At 35.0% G+C, this 22,061-nt stretch overlaps 1 pseudogene; it reads right to left on the reverse strand.

Annotated features, from left to right (window-relative positions):
• LOC149575637 (uncharacterized) lies at nt 1-20,086 on the reverse strand (annotated as a pseudogene).
• Between the last annotated feature and the right edge of the window lie 1,975 nt (nt 20,087-22,061).

The raw sequence follows: 22,061 nt of genomic DNA on the forward strand, positions 1-22,061 counted from the left end.
TCATTTCACCCCCAGTAAATTTCCTATAAGTTCCCAAGTGACAATAGTTGCAGCATTAGCAGGAAAAGCTCTCACCAATGTGGGCCCCAAGCCAGCATATAATCCTCTAAAATTGAGTTCTCTATAAAATTGTCAAACATTGAATTGGGAAATGGTTTCATGTTCATTAATATGAACACTTCTTGCTTTTAAATTCATCTATTGGTTATCTAAGACTACTTAGTAGAATAGATCCTAGATGAAAAGGCAGAAGCTAAGTCTCATGGTATTTGAATATTTAAATTTTAATATTTTAATTAGAACATTCTATATACCCAGTATAAAATAGGCATGCAAACAATTGGTGTTAGTATCATGAATGATAACTTTTTTATCCAGAACACAAGAAAACATGCAAATAAATGAATTAACCCAATTCAATAATCCAATTGTCAATCCTAATAGATATCCTAATTGTTGTCATAAGAATCCAATAATCTTGTAAAAGCCTAATCAAAATCTTTATTAAAAATTAATTTAAAAATATTTTTTCTAGAGTAGAGTCCATGTAAAAATGAAATGTTATGTCCTACCATCTTGATTGTGTGTATAGGATTTTTGCTGGGATTAATATTTGGAGTTGTTTGAATATGGGTTTTTGCAACATCGAGAGGAAAAACAGCTGACCAAAACTACAAAACAAATTACAAGTTTTGTTGCACACATTTGATCTGCAAAAACTGAGTTTAAATACTTAAATTAAAATTCTAACATTAAGGTCACATACCGCGATTCCTGCAAGCCCACCAAAGACAACTCCAACTCCTGCTTCTATAAGAACTTTAGAAGAATAGTTGACAAATTGAGAAGACTGGGAATTCATTTGGGGATTCACCTTATCATGCGTACTAATAAGTGAAAGCATATGATAACGAGTCAATTCATAAGTATTGAAGAAAACTATGTTTCCAATAGACTCCCTAAAAAATGTAGTTAGGCCACCACGAAACAAACCTTGTACCTGGAAAATTATGCACCAATGAAACAATCAAACAGTATCTTGTCTAATGAAGGATACCACGTGAAGCATTTATATTGCATGTCTACAACTACATACCAAATAGTAACAACAATTTAACACCTTACCCTTTCATTTCTAAGAGTTTGCAGTGCACAGTCCAAAGGCCCAACATATCTCTGTTGATGTTTATTCAGTTGCCTATTGTCATTCTCCTAAACTTGCAATCTACACTGCAAAACAACAAATAGTCAATGGTATGGAGTCTAGAGTTCAGTTTATATACATACAATCGATACAAAGTCTAGTTCTTGTTACTTTTATCAACTCTGTTGGGCACAGTACAAAACTTATTAATGCTCCACCAAAAGCCATAGAAGGAAAAACAATTTGAAGTTTGGGATTGCCACTACCAGGATCTCCTCCTTTTTCAAAGGACCACCATGCCAAATATAATCACATCAAGACCGCAAACATAAACTATGTACTACAAAGAGGAAAAAGTACATCAAACAATTGCCAATATGCCTATGAATATGCCTCTGAAGATATATCAATATGCCTACTTATCTAGGTATATCATTTTCTTATGGATAAAGGACAATCTACTAAAAAAAGAAAAGACCACTTTTTACAAATTCACACAGGTATAAAGCCATTCATTGTGGGAAAGTAGAAAGAAAATCTAAAGTACTAGTGATGCAAACAAAAGTATCTAGCATCCAATCAAGAAATTCACCTTGAACATCCATCCAAGTTTCTCAACACACTCCATAACAAGTTGTTGGTGTGGTAAAACTTTTCTACTCTTCATAATTCTTACAATTGACACATCAATTGCATAACGTCTATCTTTATTCACATCCTCAATCACCTTTTTTTTCTTATCCACTGGTGGGAGTGGAATCTGCAATCACGTAGAAACCAATTCCCATGTGATCTCCACATGCATTAGTTTTTGTTAAAAATAGACAAGAAAAATAGTATACAATTTGTTATATCAGAGTTCATATGTTAATTCTCCTCATCTTATTAGTGAATTTTGAATTGACTTCAAAGACATCTATTTGTGCCACAGTTTTTGTATTTGGCTCTTTATTGAGAATTTTATGTTTTGCACATGAAAGAGAATGTAGCAATCTGACAATATCTTCATCGGTCAAATTCAATTGAGTCTTAACTTCTGAGTAACTTAGCCTTTCAGATGCATTGAATAACAACAATGCTAATGCCTACGTATCATAACCACAAAGTAAGTTACACAAGGAAAAAGAAGTGAATTCCAGATATATCAAGGAAACTGACATTGATAAACATGATAAATTTACTTTGCATATTTATGGTTTCTATAACACATCAGTTTTAGTTTTCCTTTAAACAGGTAGCATAAGTAGAAAACAAATCAAATTATCAATGTATGGTCATTAACAATTAATGAAATTAACCATTGCTTTAACTTATCCTACCCAACTAATTCTTAACCATAACCTGGAAGAAGAAATTCACAATAATGATCAGTAGAAAATGACCTATAATGCCATTTTATATGAATCAATGAATCCAACTGTCTGTCAGTAATCAACCAAAAAGGCAATTACTTGGTAAGTAGTAACAACAAGTTCCATAGGCTTAGGGTAAAACTTGCCATTAATATTACAAGTACCCAAAGAATATATCCATGTAAGCTTTCTGTGATTTGTCTTTGACTGATAGAACTGCTTGAACACCTCTATCCATCTTACCTACATTAAGTAGCAAAGGTCAAAATGTTAAACTGCTTCAGAAATTGGAAAATTTAAAAGGTATATTGTATACAAAATGGGCATACCATTTTAGCTATCAAGTTAAGATCAAATGATTTGTAACTCGGCCAAAACCCAGTTGTCAAAACTGTCACACTCAAGTCTATGCCAGGATGTGCTTGAGAATTTTTATTAACTTTGTTCAAAGGATCTAAAAAAATCATCTAACAACCTCAAGGATAGTTCAAAGTTCAAATCAACATAACAAATTTAGTTTTAGTCTACCTCCCATAGGTAAACTTTCAGTTTGAATGTACTAAGGAAATAAACTTAACAAGCCCTAAAAATCCAACATTGTGAATGATATATTCCTTTCTTATTTTATTAAGGCATTTATTTAATAAACACTCTACTTACCTAAATAGAATAGTTATTTATGTAACTAGTTTATTTTCCCTCGCAAACACACATTCATATAAGTGCATAGACACTAAAGTGAGATATTTATGTAACTGGTTTATTTTCCCTTGCAAACTCACCAACTTGCAAGCACTCACAAAGCAATCTCTTTGGGCAAGTAAACTCACCAACAAGTTTTTTGGGGGTTCCTTGTTAAGAAGCATGAGTAAATGTGAAAACCACACCCACTAGTGCATAATGATAGTTAACAGCCAAAAAAACATCAAAACCCATTCGTATCAAATTTCTCCTATCATGTTTCACTACTGCAACAATCTGACAACATTTGATGCATTTGCAGGTAATTGCAAAGGATATTTTGTAATATTGCACTAATTTGACAAACTTTTTGGGAGTATTTTAAATAGTATGCAACAATGGCCATAATCATGTTCTTTTCTCTCTTTTTTTACATCTGTTTTATGATTTTATCTCACTATCATCCTAGGGCTTTATTTCTTTTTTTTCTTTTTTTAAATTTCTACAGTTCACATTTTATAACCTTTAAAAAAATGGGCTAATATTGGTGTTTAAAATTGAAATTGTGTTTGAGTTATGGCATTGGGAAAATAACAAAGTTGGTAGCAACCAAGGGGAACTTACGTGAAAGGACTGGTCACACAAAGATTATTCTGAAATGGTAGGTTTTACTTCTATTAAGAAAAAAAACTCAAGGAGAAAAATCGCATACAAAAACTTTGAATAAAATTAGACCACTCTTCAGGACTCATTATTAGCATGAGTAATGGTATTATGTATTAGATCTCCTGATACAATTCAACATGTGCACAATATCAACTACAATTTATCAAAAATTGTGATCACCTCAATGTGAAAATTCATTTAAGATATAGTGATTAAAAGTTAGGTTTTTTCTCAAAATCGCTGCAACTCAGAGGATCAAAGCTTTGCTGATTAGTTTAACATAGATTGGTGAACAAAAAATTCATAATAAATATATGATGAATAGATGTGAGAGGATGGTTATGTCACTAGAAGAGGGCTTGACCATTATTTTAAAGGACTAAAAATACTTAAGTCCAAGCCAGACAAGAGGAATATGCAAAGCAGGGGCAAATGATAGAAACATAAAAATTAAAAGGAAAACTTTATTTGGGGATAAAAAATGATTCATACATTGGCCTTACATTAGAGATTTTGGTGCTTGATCACAAGATTGAGAAGTGTGAAGACAAGTACAATGAGACTGCAAGGTTCTCCAATTTAAGCACTCGCCACTTGCTGAATAAAGGAAGCACCTTGCGGTCTAGCAACCCACGTGAAGTACCCAATTAAGAGGAGCCTACTAGAGAGTTGGTCAGCACATTCTTTTTCATTTTTGAGATATTTTAGAAACCTAGAACCCCAAATAGCAAAAGAAAACAAACAAATTCAAGAACGTTTAAGCTTTACCCAATAATAACATCCCATGAGTCCAGGAACAACATTTGACTACAAGGGTGGTGACGAGAAGTGTGGGGCAACATCCCTTTAGACCATATAAATTCTTCTACAGTTCATGTTCAGTGACACAACTTTTGCATTTCACATACAGAAGCATGTTGTCTAGTGTCCTCTTAAATTAATGAAAATCAATACAATTAGAGAAATGACAAGAAGAAAGATGAAGAATCAAACACCTGAAGGATACAGTGTTGATGAAACTTCATAAAGATCGTCTGAAGGACATGATATGCTCGGGTTGAAGGAGCCTTGAGATTCATTACTACACTCGAGAATGGGCTCATCTTCAATCTTCTAAAATATCACACACTTGATTTTTTTCCACATCTTGTTCAAACCATATAATGCAATCTCATCTATGAAGTGTATTAAAAGCTAATAGAGCATCTTTGTTAGCTGATCTCCCTTGCGAGCTCAACTTAAAGAGAATTCCTAAAGAAACTCAGTCTGCAAATCTAATTTTGCTAAAAGGAATTGAAGAGAAAAAAAATAATTATGCTAAACGAACAGACCAAAAACTGACATGCAAAAATAAAGGCGAGCACAACCTTTGTTGGCATCTTCCCCCCCTATGCCAAAATGGGAGCTCTAGAGTAGGTCATGGACATCCATCAAAGTATGATGAAAAGATTATTATCGTCAAATAATTTGTATTGTTGGAAATGCAATGATAGATACATATGAAAAATATAGAAGAATAGATAAGGAACATTATTCTTCAAAGTGATGTCATCTCATGGAAATCCATGATTAAGGGATATGCAGTAAATGGATAAATTAAATATATGTTGTTCAAACTTGAAAATAATAGAATTGGTAATGGTAGTTGTTAGATACATATGCAAAATACAGAAGAATAGACAAGGCACATTATTCTTGCTTTAAAGTGATGTCATCTCATGGAAATCCATGAATGTGGGAAATGCTGTAAATGGATATATTAAATATTCGTTGTTTAAACTTGTAAAAAAAAGGAATTCATAATGGTAGCTGTAGGGAAACATTTCACTACTTCTTTAGTTTGCTTCTAACTTGTGGTAAAATAGCACCTTGGGAACATGGTATGGACATCAAGCAAAGCATAGAGGTTAATGGTGGAAGTCTCCCTCTCCAACCAGAAAAATCCTATCAAATTTGCAACTGTGCATCAAGATGGTATAGAATGGTAAGATCTCTGTAGAAATTTGGTGCATAGAGAACCTATAGTTAGCTCATATTTAAACCAATATCAAGATTCTAGAACGTCACAACACAGGACAAAGTGATTCTCCACATCTCAACAAAATTAACATCTAGAATAAATTTTTAAGGTTCAACATTCTCAAAACCTCCAAATATTTTGCAAAAAATAAACCTATTGATAGAAAAGATGACTTATTGGGATGAGAAGATGAGAGGTAGATGGATTTGGGTTTTGTGATTCCTTGGTATATTAGTTTGAGCTTTACTTAGTTTCAAGAATATATAATATTCTCTACTTAACAAGGCCAACCATGTGAAGGTGGAAACTCATCTGGCCTCACCCCCCTCCTCCTAACATCAATCTAAATTCTCCATTAACATCTAATTACATACTTCATTCATTTTATTCATCCATTTATGAACTATAACATTCAATCAATACAATCACATAACATTCATTAATATGATATAAAATTCATTAATACACAATAGTAATCAAGACTTTATATTATATTATCAGAAGATTTTACATAAGTTTTTCCCTGTTCAACTACAAGCACTGGGGGAAAAAGAACATGGCAAAGAAAACCCCCAGTGTAGCCCGGGACCAGAGTCCTGTATACATTACAGATGCCCTTTATAAGGGTCTTTAAGAAGGCATACCTCCTTTTATACAAGGGGATGATTTCTGATAGAAGAACCTCCAAAAAAAAAATACAAGGTTGGATCAAAATCCATCTCAGCCAGATTCCCTTCCCAACATATTGGGGATTACAAATAACAGCGGCTGAGAGGGTTACAAATATTAATGTTGGAGGAAATTGAAGTGACAATTTTTTGAGGAGATCTCTAGTCTGGTTAAATAAATGGTGGACACTGGAGGTAAATGTTGCAATCCTTGAATAACCTGCAATAAAAAAATAATATTCCACAAGAGCCATAGGAGAATGCTAAAGATAGTCATGATACTAATAGGCACATCATGACTATCTTCGACATTCTCCTATGGTTCTTGTGGTTCTAATCTTATAACATGAGGCCTCCTCTTCTTTTTTTGAGCATAAGGCTGATGTGGTCCTATAACAAGAAATAAATGGGTTTAATTTTAAACTTTTTTTAATGTTATAAGTGTTTCATTAATCTAAAGAACATAACTGTTGGCATTATGATACACTTTTGTCATTAGTTACAACACTTATTGGATTCTGAATGCTTACCGAGCTCTCACCGGAAGCCAAGCTTTACCTAGTTCTTAGTGTTTACTGAGTAATCAAGGTGAACAAAGAAGTCAGTGTGTTAGAAATGGAAAAATAAATCTATAAATAAACAATACCAGGAAAGAATCTAAGTGAGTAAATGCATGAAAAGATATTATCATAAAATAGGAGAGAGAAAGCTTCAAGCTCCAACACCATGAGACAAGATATTTGGAAAGGGGAAAGCAAAGAAAACCCCTTGTGACATTATGAATGAGGCATGAAAAGCCTAAGAAGAGAGAGAGAGAGAGATAGAGAGCAATGCTCATACAATATTTGAGAAGAGGAAGAAACCTCATTGTTAAATGAGATAGGAGGGTCATCTCTTAAATAGAGATGAGAGAGAGGAGTTAGAATGTAACTCCCATGTCTATGAATGCCACCATTCATATGTGTGTGAGGCCAAGTGTGAGATTCCTCTTAAGGAGGAATAATCTAAAATTAGAAATTACAATACATATTTATCCTCACATATTCCACTAGATGACAAAATAAGATGTAGTGGAAAAAGGACAAAAAAGAAATATATTAGGATACCTTGGCTTATATCCTAATATATTACAACAATAAAGAAAGGAGTTCTAACCTTGGTTTATAAACACACCAAGGAAAGATTACAACTTCTAACACCCCCCTTTAATCTTTACTTGGGGTAATTACATCAAAGGGTATTAAACCCATAATTTACAAAAATCTGCAACTTAATCTTCAATATGAAGTAATTTGATTGTCTTCAAGCCATATGGAACATGTGTAGATCCAAGAGAAGTACATGAGTCCTTTCAATGTGATTAAGTGGAAGCATAGACACATCTTCATATGTGAAAAATTCTGAAGGTTCCTTGATGGATCACCTGAAAAAAAGAACAACAAGACAAATATCCACAATTAGATTGCCATCATATATGCAAATTCGAAATCCTTTTGAATAAGGATAATAAAATTCTCATAGAGAAACAATGAGTAAAACATGTTACCACAAAACAATGGAGATAACCTGATATCAAGATAAATTATGTGCTCAAAAAATTGTCAACAAGGACAAATTGAGTAAAAAGCTTGATCAATGCTCTCATGAAAAGTATATTATACTAATGCACCAATGACCACATACAAGGCCAACTAATGATACTTGCATCAATCTTGCATCAATCATGTGGATATAGACAATCCACTTAATGAATCATCCCACTGCAAGTTAATGGGTGATCAATCCATAACATGCATGACTCATGATCTAAGCAGTAAAGTATGCAGATCATTATCACATTAATATATGAAAATAACATAAAGGAGAGACATGCTGATCAAATTAGAATTATCATGATTTGTTAGGATAATCAAAAGAATGGATTATGAGGATATAACAACATATTGCCTTTAAATTGGATCAAATCATCTGAATTTGGAGAGAAAATTTCAATAATAACATCCTCTTCATTGAGGAACAAAATCATGGAGGGAAACTCCATAAATAATAATCTTTCAAAATGGAACCAATAGAACCAAATGGAGGGAAACTCCATAAAAAATATTATCCTATCAAAATGGAATAGATAGGATCAAATGGAGGGAAACTCCATATAAAATGAGTGCATAACAATATAGGATGGAGGGATACTCCATGGGCCAAATAATGAAACTATGTATCAGTTATATTGAGGGGACCTACATAGTTAACCTTGAAAAAATATTAAGCTCCCTATGCAATTCAAAACAAATATCATATAAATCATGTATATCAATGGTATAAAACCATAAAGTGCCAACATGGGCATAGAACAATGCTATAAAAGCATAAAAGTGCAGCTATGGGCACATCAAAATATGAAACTAGTGAAACTGCGAAAGTGTGAAAGAAATACATGCGTGCGAAAGTATGTGTGCTGAGTTGTGAAGGTATTCAGCAAGGTCGAATTTTGGAGAGGAAAAGTTTTATCTATCACATCAAGGTGAATCAGAGCATAGCGGATCTTATCAGCAGTCAGCTGTAATCAGATCCACTATTTCATTCTAATAGGTGAATCAATTTTTGTAAATCCTTTAACAAGGTAGACTTAACAGTCTTTTGTAAATCTCCTAACAGAGTACATACTTTATTGTATGTTTGGAAATCCTCTAACAAGGTGGATCTAGCAATCCTTTGTGCTCCTAACAGGGCAGATCACCAGAAGTGGTCATTGTAAGCCTTAACCGGCCAACTTCATACTGCAGTAACGAAGCTTGTGGGTTTCATCCCCACCCCAGTTTTACTTTCTATTTGGAAGGTTTCTGAGTCACCAAATCTGTGTGTTCAAGTGTTGCAAATGATTTTGTTTCATGCTTACAGTAGGTTACTTGGATGAATGGTGAATATATCAGTATACAGTTTTATTGTTTGAAATTTTAGAAGTTACTGATTCACCCCTCCCCTCTCAGTAACTTGTCATATCTTGAATATTTCCAACAATTGGTATCAGAGCATTAAGGTTCTCAAGATAAAAGTTTCACAGCTTGAGCAAGATCAAAGACAATGGAGATATTCAGACTTGACAAAACTATTGAGAATGAAAAGCTAGATCTGAAAATGGCCATGGCTCAACTCAATGAAGCAAAAGAGCATCTTTCACAATCCTTGAAAAGAAGAAAAGAACTTGCAAAGCAAATGAATGACCATCAGTATGTTGAAGAAAAGATTGAAGATCTCTCACCATCAAATAGTTCAGATGAAGCTGATAAAGCAATCAAAGAACTTTTAGAAAAGAATGGATCTCTGCAGGAAGAAGTAAGAAAGCTCAAAAGGGAACAAGGAATCCAGTTCATCAGGCTATGCAAAATCTTGGAGCAAAGGAACAAGGCAGTCGAAGACTTAGAGGTAAGGAATAATCAATCCTCTCAGCTTGAAAATCTTGTAACTCAATTATCTAATGCAAATGAAGAAATTATGAATCTTAGATCTGAGAATGAGAATTTGAGAAATGACTTAATTACTGAAAGACAAATCAATGCAAGCTTACAAAGTGATCTAATCTCTGAAAAATAAGTCAATGAGAGAATGGTAAAATCTCAAAAGGACATGGATCAATTGAATCTGCAAAATGAAGAAAACTTTCATAAACAAAATGGTAAAGCAGGCCTTGGATACAAGGAAGAAGGTGAATCCTCCAAATAGGGTACTCAAAAGAATCAAAAACCTACTTGCAGCCACTGTGGTAAGTTAGGTCATACATCTAACGGATGTTGGAGCAATGGAAAAGGCAAATTTAATGGAAAGTGCTACAATTGCAATCAGCATGGACACAAAGCCAATGAATGCAAAAAGAAACCAAAATTTGAAGGTAAATGTCACAAATGCCAAAAGCAAGGTCATAAGGCATCACAATGCAAATCCAAATCATTTAATCCAGCTGAACAACTTGTCAAAGCAATATTTGGTTGGGACTACAACACTTGGTGCAGATGTCATTATTGTGGAGAATATGGTCATACTGGCATAAACTGTGCAAGGCATCACCTAAGAAAAAGGGATACCACTGTAAGATATTATACATGTACAGAACTTGGTCATATATCTAAAAACTGCATGAACATAAAGAAAGTCGAGGATGAGAAGAAAATCAAAGTAGACAATATTCGGAAGCAAATGAAGCAGCAATGGATTCCAAAGTCTACCGAGCCAGATAATTCAAGTAATGGAATGGTCACTCAAGAAGTGAGTGACTCTCCCATTTCCAATTAAGACTCATCAGGATAAGACCAGGACTGTATCTACAAAGCAATATCCCAAGCAGTCCTAGAATGAAAATATGATCAAATCAGTATTTCAGATACATCAGGATCATGGTCGGTACATGACCTTACCGAGCTCAGTCGGGTGCAATAAGGCCTCTTTCACCAAGTTGCACTTACCGAGCATGGTTGGTTCTTCTCTTACTGAGTTAAGGGCGGTTTAACCTATTTTCTTTTGGTCACCGAGTTGCGAAGTTTAAGTCGAGCTAGTGGATGACAGTCTGTTGATCGTAGCTACCTCCGTACTGAACATTAATGAAAAATTTTTCATCAAAAGGGCAGATTTCAACCTCATGTTTCACCGCGAATTTGAGATTTACAAAAAGAGGGCTTTCAAGCGAGTTCAAGTGAGTTGAAGAGATTTTCTAGCGAAGTATTCTTACGAAATCTTTTCACTCACCGAGCAGCAATGGCTTTCGCAAGCACCAGCAGTAGCAAGGCGAAGAAAGGATCCGAAATGCTTGTGAAGGGAACGGAATGGAAGGCACCGACGTTCAAGCTTGTTCCTGCCATCGCTGAATCACTCGACCCGCATGGAGCTCAATCACAGATCCCTCCAAAGGTACTTCTAATCAAATGATATTCGTACTCATTTCAAGTGTACTGTGCAAGAAATAGGGACACTAGATATGGATAGCACCCTAGCCGAGTTATGCGTGGATGGAACCCTAAAACCTGAGTTCAAACATTTGGAAACCAAAGGCTTAACCCATATCCCGCATCTGCCAAGAAGTTTCCAAGTGAAATGGGTGAGGTATATCTTGAGCCGAGTGCATAATGGTCAGTTGTGGTTGGAACAACCAGTTTTGATAACCATGAAGATGATTCACAAAATCACGGGTCTCCCGATGCTCAACAAAGCCAAAACCACCAAAACCCTAGGACGGGATGAGTTACAAAAGAAAACCCAAGCTGAATGGGATGGCAGAGGTTTAAAGCTCAACAATGTTTCAGATATAGAACTGATTTGGTATTTATGTTATTGCATACAAACTATATAGTTCCAGCAGGCTGAATAGTGTACCTTGCGAGGCTGTAGATTTGGCATATAAAATTGTAAAAAAAAATATGGAGTTTGACCTAGCTGATGTGCTATTAAAACAATTCAATAAAAACATGGAAAGCATAAGGACTGCAAAGACAAACCCTTGTAAATTTGGTTCTTTGCTAGTTTGTTTATTTTTCTATGTATAGAAATTCTTTCCATCTAAGGGTGCAGTTGTATGGAGGAAAGATACTCCAATTTTGTATCAAATAAATGAATTCATAGTAGAAATGGGTATGAATTTTGACAAAGTAATGGATAATTATTTTGAAGATTTCAAGGAAAGGATGAACAACAGATTCAGAATACCTCCAAAACTTGTTGAAGAGTATAAGGATGATGTCTGTTTCATGGTTGACTGTGACAAAGTGTACATACAGGCAGTTAGACCCCGAGTTGCATGGGTGAAACCTCTTCCATATGAGGTAAATATTGATGAAACAAGGGATATCATTGAAGCACTGGTAAATGAGCCAGTAGACCCAAGGCAACGAATTTTTGGTACTTATGATGAAGCAAAGGCCAAAATTGAACTGGAAATCAAAATTCCACAGGCCATCAGCAAAGGTAAGAGGAAAGTGGCCAAACTGAAAACTGAAATGAGTCCTCTTATGGTCACCGAGGGAAAAGGTGAAGATAAAGAAAGTGAAGAAGAAGAAGAAGGAGAAAAAGAATCAGAAAAAGAGCAACCGACAAAGAAGAAAGGCAAGGTAATCATTACCAAGCCCAAGAAGCAGCCTACTGCAGTATTCACTCGGAGGACGAGAAAAGGTATTCAGGAACCTGTATTGGTCAAACCTGCACCTACATTCGAGCAAAGGCTCAAATCATTGGAAGAAGGAGCTGGCATCACAAATTTCAAGGCATTGAGATTTGAGACAAGGACTGATGCAGAGAAAATGCAAATTGAGGAACTGGTACTTAACAAAATGGGAAAATGGAAATACTCCCCGGACCAGATTGCTCTTCATATCTCTAAAGAACTACTAGAGAGAGTACAGCCAAGATGGGAGTTAGCCACCAAGACGGTAAAAGATATATATGAGCAATCCCTGAAGAATCTTCGGCCTAGTCTCACTGGAGCAGAGGTAAAATCTGAATTGAAAACCTATGAAGGTAAAATGATGATCAGATTCCACACTTGTTTGATTTTGATCAAAGATATAGAGCATGTTGTAAATGATGCTACAAACATGTGGAAAAACATCTATCATCTACATAAGCCCAGTGTAGACCCAGTAGAAATAAAGGATGATGACAGCAGCAGCAGCAGTGATGAATCAAATAGCACTCCATCCATCATAGTTACACCAGGAGAGTTGCATGCAATGATGAAAGAGAAAGAGGAAGAAGACAAAGAGGAAGAAGCTGAAGAGGAAGATAAGGAGGATGATACGGTAAAAATTGCAGCAGCAATTATTGCATCCCTTCTTCACTCCCCAGCTAAACCTGTGACATCATCAAGGTTGGAGTCAACTTCAGCAGGTTCATCTACACCAGATTTACCATCTACACCTGCCATATCTCAGCTCCAGGTATCATCAGTGGAAGTGACTACCACTTCATCTACCGAGTTGCATCCCTCTTCGACTACCAAGCTGCACCCCTTTTCATCTACCGAGTTGGCCTCCTCGACTCCATCATCATTAGTTGGTATTGCTGTAAGTTCTCCAATTTTGACTACTCCAATTTGTTCTACAATTTTTTTGCCATCTACTTCAGGCACAGTGATCTTAGATACTATATTACCGAGTGTATCACCATTTTTGGCCAGCACTCAAATTTTTGACCCTGTACATACTCCTATTGGCACTCAAACCTCAAGCATCCTAGTTTTTACTGCTAGTCCTTCTGTCTCTACTGTTGTGTCTATTCCAAAGGTCAAACCAATCATCTCAGAAGTCAAACAAAAGCAACCATTAAGACTTATGATCACTGGAAAGGAAATTCCTGAAGACATTGACTTGGACACATAAATAGTAATTCCAAAGATTGACTTTGATAATGCTACCATTGAAGAAATGAGGTATGCTAGTCAACTTATTGAGAAAAAGGCTACTCAGATGCAATTAAGATCGGAAAGGGATAAGGAATATAGGATAATTGAGGAAGCCCAGAACATAATTACTGAGGCTATAGGTGTTGATGTTGATACTTCTCAACACATTTTGATTCAATTGGAAGAGGCAGTTAATAAATTCAATGAAGATGCCTCCGGACAAGAAAAGCTAATTGAGCGTGCAGAAAAGAAATTTGATAATAAGGTATTGGGGCACATTGCCCAGAACATTGCAATAAATCAAGTTGCATTAACCTCAGTTTTGGCAGATATGGAAAATTCTTTTAATAATGTAACATCTCTTTTTGCTAAGCTTTGTGATGTTACCGAGTACACTAAAGGAATAAGAGAGAAACTAAATAAAATTGATGAAGATCTGAAGGTGAGTGCACAGAACTTGAAGCTTGACTCCAGTTCAAGCTCATCTCATCACCTCAAAATCAAATTTTTGTCAGAGAAGCAGGCAGAGCTGTTGAGGGAAGAGGCAAGGATCCGATCTACATTGATAGATATCCAAAACATGATCCTTCCCATCATGGATTCAATGCAGAAGCACATTGCACATTCAAAGACATTAATCCATGATAATAACTTCTCCATTGCAGACCATGTGATTGAACTTTCGGCTGAAGTTCAAGTAGCTCTTTCCACCTGCAAAATTTTGCAAGAAAATTGGGATAAGACTCTCCAGCTTATTCTCCAGGTACATTCAGAGTTCATCTCTCATTTTGGTGTTTCTATATAAGTATATATATTCTTTTATTCTTTGGCATTATTGTCAAAAAGGGGGAGATTATTGTTGGATATGTATACTATGGGTGAATAAGTGTTTTCAAAAAAATTGTACAAAGGAAGAGATATACAGCTCATGTAAATAATGTATGTACATTCTATGGGGGAGTTGTATATAACAAAGCTATTCTATGGGGGAGTTGTATATAACAAAGCTATTCTATGGGGGAGTTGTATATAACGAAGCTATGTATATTCAGAATCAGTCATCAGCATGTCAGATAAACTTTGTCTCATAAGTGTTTTTGTCACTAATGCCAAAGGGGGAGATTGTTGGCATTATGATACATTTTTGTCATTAGTTACAACACTTATTGGATTCTGAATGCTTACCGAGCTCTCACCGGAAGCCAAGCTTTACCTAGTTCTCAGTGTTTACCGAGTAATCAAGGTGAACAAAGAAGTCAGTGTTTACCGAGTAATCAAGGTGAACAAAGAAGTCAGTGTTTACCGAGTGATCAAGGTGAACAAAGCAGCCAGTGTTTACCGAGTGTTCAAGGTAAAGAAAGGAATTAGTTTTGACCGAGTGAAGATGTACTATGATGTAACCGAGAACTTCGTGATAACCGAGCTCCTGAGGTTATCAAGGAAATTAATTTTTACCGAGCTCAGATGGATATCAAGGAAACTAACTATCACTGAGTCACAAGGTTCTATCAAGTGTTTCCTTTGATCACCGAGCTACAGTTCAGATAGAAGTATTCACCGAGTGACATCTCTTCTACCGAGTCTCCAGTGGTTACCAAGTTCAGAACTACTCGAAGTGTTTAGTATGAACCGTGCCTTCACTTCTACTGAGTACATGACGATGCCGAGTAACGCAGTGGATGCCGAGTATCAGAAGGACACCGAGTCAGTTCAATGAACCCGAGTTTTTACCTTGGGCCGACTTTGTATAGAGATTTGCACTTGTTGTTTTGGCCGACCTTGCATGCATTGTTTATTTGGATGGTATATATATGTAATGTATTGTATCATTCAGATGTAAGGAAGTAAGAAATGAGATGAAAAGCAATTGCAATGGAAATAGAAATTGTAATTAATGAAACTGCGAAAGTGTGAAAGAAATACATGCGTGCGAAAGTATGTGTGCTGAGTTGTGAAGGTATTCAGCAAGGTCGAATTTTAGAGCAGAAAAGTTTTATCTATCACATCAAGGTGAATCAGAGCATAGCAGATCTTATCAGCAATCAGTTGTAATCAGATCCACTATTTCATTCTAACAGGTGAATCAATTTTTGTAAATCCTTTAACAAGGTAGACTTAACAGTCTTTTGTAAATCTCCTAACAGAGTGCATACTTTATTGTATGTTTGGAAATCCTCTAGCAAGGTGGATCTAGCAATCCTTTGTGCTCCTAACAGGGAAGATCACCAGAAGTGGTCATTGTAAGCCTTAACCGGCCAACTTCATACTGCAGTAACGAAGCTTGTGGGTTTCATCCCCACCCCAGTTTTACTTTCTATTTGGAAGGTTTCTGGGTCACCAAATCTGTGTGTTCAAGTGTTGCAAATGATTTTGTTTCATGCTTACAGTAGGTTACTTGGATGAATGGTGAATATATCAGTATACAATTTTATTGTTTGAAATTTTAGAAGTTACTGATTCACCCCTCCCCTCTCAGTAACTTGTCATATCTTGAATATTTCCAACACATAACAGGGACTTTTCTTTACTTGATAAAATAGGTACAAGTGGCACCAAATCTTTGGTAGAACATGTAAAAGTTGCCACTTTATAGAGTAAAACATTAGAATAGTTAGTTGTGAAGGCAATGTTTGAGAGTACGTAGTGTTTGGGCACAAGATTAAGAAATGGTCCAAAAATCATAAACTTCAGAAGTAAATAGATGGGCAAAATCACAATCCTAACATATCAATGTGTTATTTAATAATGTGCCTCCAATATCTACGGTGGTGACTTCAAAAATTGAGAATATTGAATATCATCAGTAGCTTGTCTTCCATCTCCATTCTTATAGATCATAATCAAATCGTAGATATTTTATATAAAAGAAGCCCAAAAAAGAACATACAAAAAGGGCCATAGCATAGATAATCACTATCATCAAATGCAATTGGAATGGTTGGTATAGAAGAAAAGGAGAAACCCCTTACCAATCTAGAAGATGCAAAGTGGCATAAGGGAGAGATAAATTTAAAAAATTTAAAGCACTATCGTAGATGAATAAGTGAAGTTCAAGACAACAAGGCTAATTTGGATTATGTACAACACTAAGAAAACCAAAATGTAATAGTAGTTTTTAACAGAGAAATGAACTATATAAACTTATAAAGCTCATAATAATAATAGGTCATAAACAAGAGCTAAATTCTGAGTAGACAAAGTTTGGACACATGAAGCGTACCTGATTGATCAAAACCAAATCAATGCCAAGCCTTTTAACCACTCCTTAATAGCCATAAAGTCTTAAAAATAAGATAGTTTCCCTAATTGCATTAGGAAGAATAAGGGTTAGTTCCATTGATGATCCCCTTCAAGAAGGATGGTGAACATTCTATACATCTTTATTTTTCATCAGCATCAGACACTATGTTGTATGGGCAAACCATTGAAAAGGATAGTCAACATGATATCTTCAAACTAGTCATTATGTAAACTGTAAATCAATAACCATCACAAGATTATCCATGATCAAATGGTGAAGGATCCTCAACATAACATCTAGTATTGAGCAATCATTCCTAGATGAAGGAAAGTACTCATATTAGAGAATCACAACTATGGATAAATCATCATTTAGAACTATTTTCACTAGTAGCTAAGATATCAATCTTCATCATACATGGAAGAATTTGAAGAGTAGTCAATCAAGAAACTCCAATATAAAAGTAGCTATATTTGCACCAATCAGGAACTGGAAAAATGGTAGATAATTTTGTTCATGGTCTCAAGGAAAACAAAGATTGCTTGACAATAGCAAGAAACAACATAGATGACTTAGAAATAGCCTATCACAATGAAAAACATACTTTTACCATCATAACACTAGCAGTGTTGTAGTGTCTCATTTTTGGTAATAGAGACTAGCACAGACATCAATATGAACCTGAGGTTTATACTAAACAAATGCAAGGTATGTAGTGAACTCTAGCCAAAGTGCACTCAAATATTCAAAGTGCCTTAGTATGTAGTCATTAATTTTTATTATTGTTTGATTATTTTCTAATTTGTTAGAGGATTCATGTGTAGGAATATACATATATAATAAAATATGCAGTTTTCTATGCCAAACTAACTCCAATGTGGACAAATATCTAATAATTGGAATTTAAACTAAGCAAGAAGATAACTGAGTTAAAGAAGCAAATATATTGGCCTGATATTTATTTATTCTAGCACAAATAAATTCTTTACATTCATGCACAAGTCTGAAACTAGCTCAAAGATTCAACAATTACACTGATAAGAATATGAAATATGGAAACATTCTATGTTGTCTAATTATTCGTTGATGGACAAGACCACAATACACCTATAGAGGGACCAAAATAGATCAAGCATAGTAGGGAGAGGTCTTATTTCTCCTCTCAATAACTTGGCCAACACAAAAAAAGAGGTTCAACCATCATAGAAGTCAAGGCGGTTGATGCAAGGAAGAACCATTGATTATCCTCAATCTCCACATTAATAAAGTAATCTCCAGCAATTAATCATCCAAATCTAAGTCCCTAGCCTCAAGGCCTAGCAAAGAAGTGCTTATGCACTCAAATAGGGATATCATTTTAATCCAAGAGCAATTGGAGTCTTGCCTATTACAGAAAAAGAGAAAGTTCCATATTTGATGTTATTTGATGGATCTTGTTGAAATGTAGGTTAGGTCTAAGGTTTTCTTCATTGTGTATGATGAAATCTATTTCTAATTTTTGTTTTAAACTAGTGTGGGCATTCCTCATACGTAGGATGATGATTCCAAGAAAAAGTCTTAACACAAACTACATTGTTATGGAATTTAGAGAGCCTATTTTCTACATACATTCAGTGGAGTTGTGATAGATACCCATCAAAATCTGAAAAAAAATACATTTGAACTTGTGGAATTAATATATATGTGGATACTCTTTTGAATGAGTCTTTTCATGTCCAAGTATGATGTTATAAATGGTAATTAGAATTTCTGTGAATACCTCTTTTTCAGTAATTATGGATACCAATGGATATGATTGGATCTCTACGATGACAAAAATTATACATAATATGAGTTTTGAATCAGCTTATATGATGTTGTTTTCTGCTTTGTCACTCTAATTTTATATCCCTGGTAATGGTGGCATCTATAGTGGCTACAATGTCTCTTCAGAATGAATATAACTGAAATTATAATTTAGTGTAAGAAGCAAAAAAATCAGCCTACGATGGCTCAACTGGAATGTAGATTGGTCAATAGAAAACTGATGACCTTTGTTTTGAACCACTTTGAGCAAAAATGACTAACAAGGTGTTTTAGGATACAGCTAAACTAATGTCTCCCTTTAAAATACAAAGGTTAATGGTAAAGTCATGCCTTGTCTTGGAGCTAAAACATTTTGATCCTCTCAGATTTTTACTGACATCATATTACTATAGACTATAGGGAAATTTGTAAAAATTCTACACAACGAATAGAATACTTAACAGTTTAGAACTACATCAATGCACACAACTATGTATAATAGGATTTTGTTATGTTAAGACAATATTCAAGCTGGTTGCACATAAATTAATCTATACTTTAAAAGAGCATCACAAGACCTACGGAAAATTACTTGACCACACCCTAAAGTCCTGGGTATAAAATTACCTGATGTCAGCTTTCAGATCATCTGAATTTTTGTATGAACTAACTCGTCTATACACCACCTATTCAAAAAATTTAAAATGTGCATTTTAGGGAATCAATTTGGTAAGGTATTGGGTTGGGCATGCTAAAGACACAATTTTATTAAAAAATTGAATATGTTGTGACTAGTCTTGGTCAGAAAGTACCTGCACAAGGCCAATAAAGCCTATAAGTTGTAATTCTTCTCTCGCTCTGCAATAAAAAAAATGGTAGCATTAATCTTGTAATAGATAGGATTGTAAGACTAATTCAAAATCTTTAAGCTAGGAATTCATAGAGATCCTAATTACCATTTATAACATCATACTCAGACATGACAAGACTCATTCAATACAATTTTTCCCATACACTTGCATAGGCTTAAAGGCAGCAAATGGGTCAAACTCTATGCTCGTCCACCACCACTTAATTCCTCGCATGCTTTGATCCTTCTTTCTATTCTTGTCAAAGTCCAAGATCCTACGATACTTTGCATTTATCATCACTACACAACCTACCCACTTAAAAAAAGCTTCAGCCTCTACAATGCTTACATCCACAACTCCCTTAACCACTTCTATTTAATGCTTGGTTGACTCAGGTTCATGAGCATAATGCTCAATTTCTACCAAAGACTATGTCTCTGAATAGATAAATCTATTCACAAAGAAGAAGTTATAGACCTTATTTTTCTAAATGCTCCTAATTTTTTAACTTCCATTAATAGTGAAGTCTAGGTAATGCTTCATCGAAATAGGACTCAGAACACCTAGGGTGTAGCTATGGCGGAAAAGAAGGTGTGTAGTGATATCATTTTTTTTCAAAGGGGTCTAAATCATGAAATATAGCATACCCATATCCATTTATCTTCCAAAAACATGTTAGTTTTGAGAGTCCTGTCATGGCCAAAGAAGCCTATATTTACAGATTTGCTAATTTTGCAAGGGGCACATGATGGATTTATACAAAGTCATGTGTGGTGACACATGATAAAATAGAGAATAGCGTGGGATCATTCATGCTAGTACACAATGATACCAAGTACTGCACATAAACGCACATGCTATGGAAAAGAGCACACAAGTTCTAGAGACTTGTAAGTGTGCTCAGTGTTCCCATATGGTCACTTCTCTTGCAATTTCATACGATGAGTTAGTTCATTGATTTGATGTGTTGGAAATTGAAAACTCTTGTAGAAGTACATGCCATGGGTAAGTAAAATGTTTGGAACTATTTTCTTTTTCACATTTTCAATAGCTTTTTATTAGTTAGCATTGACAGTACAAAATAAATACTATTTACAGGCTTAAGCTACAATCAGAGCATGGCGAACACAGATAATGTAATGGAATTCTTTGTGGCTTGTCAAAATACATATATAATCACTACAAAAGAGCTTCTAAAACATGTCATCCCTTCAAGCTTGTTAATGATATGGGAGGGAAGAACATGTTTTCATGTGGTAGTAATAGCAAGAGACTTAGGTTCATTCATTCTCTTCATACATTCTTTTGTTTTATTTTATTAGAATCTATTCTTCAATTGTTTCTCATTTTTAAGATAGTCAATTCATGAAGTGCATATTTTTTATGAGAGCTAGCAGCAAAGCTACCAGTCCAATGTCATTCTCTTCTTTCTTTCTTTCTAAAATTTAGAAGGCTATGTTTTGTTAGTTTGTTTTGTTTAACTGTGTGATTCATGTAGATTTAATCAAAGTAATAACAACAAAGGACAATAAAGGTGACACAAATCTACATTTAGTTGTGAGGAAAAATCGTGTGGATCTAGCTAAACAATTGGTTGGCTTAGATGCCAATTTGTGTGACTTTGTAAATAATGAAAGAGAAACTCCACTGAAATTGGTAGCGAGTTTTGGATTCAAAGAAGTTGTAAAGTTTTTAATAAATCACACATCAAATGCCCTGCACTACATTGTGGAGCTCAACCAAGTCAAACTTGTTCAAATTTTAATGGATAGGAATCATGGAAAGTTGTCAAAACTTATCAATAACCCTTACTAGCCTACCCCAAATGATCCCAATAAAGAAATTTGTGCTTCAAAGTCACCTGATAATGAAGGTAATTGTGCTACAAAAAACTAGTGAGACCACCCAATTGTTGTGATTGGAGACACGCCTTTGCACATTGCAACAAGGAATAGATATGACCACGTAAGATTCTTCCAGGGTTTCATGCTCATGACTCTATTCTCTTTCAAGTTTTATGGGTTTGAGAAGTAACTAATTGTCCCTCTTGTTTTTCCCCTTTTTGTGGTGTAGATGGTGAACTTGTTGCTGAAGGTACATGGGGTGGAAAATTTTGCAAAAAATAGTGAGTACAAGATACCGTATGAAATTGCAAGAGAAGTGACCAAATACCAGAGAAGCTAAAAATGTGTGGAAGGAACATAGGAACATGTTAAGCAGACAAGTCAAATAGGATACAATGCGTAAATGAAGGACTGTGAGTAATCTTGCT

This window comes from Cupressus sempervirens, chromosome 2 (assembly GCF_028749045.1).
Source record: "Cupressus sempervirens isolate cs-2001-9-10 chromosome 2, ASM2874904v1, whole genome shotgun sequence".
Lineage (NCBI taxonomy): Eukaryota > Viridiplantae > Streptophyta > Pinopsida > Cupressales > Cupressaceae > Cupressus > Cupressus sempervirens.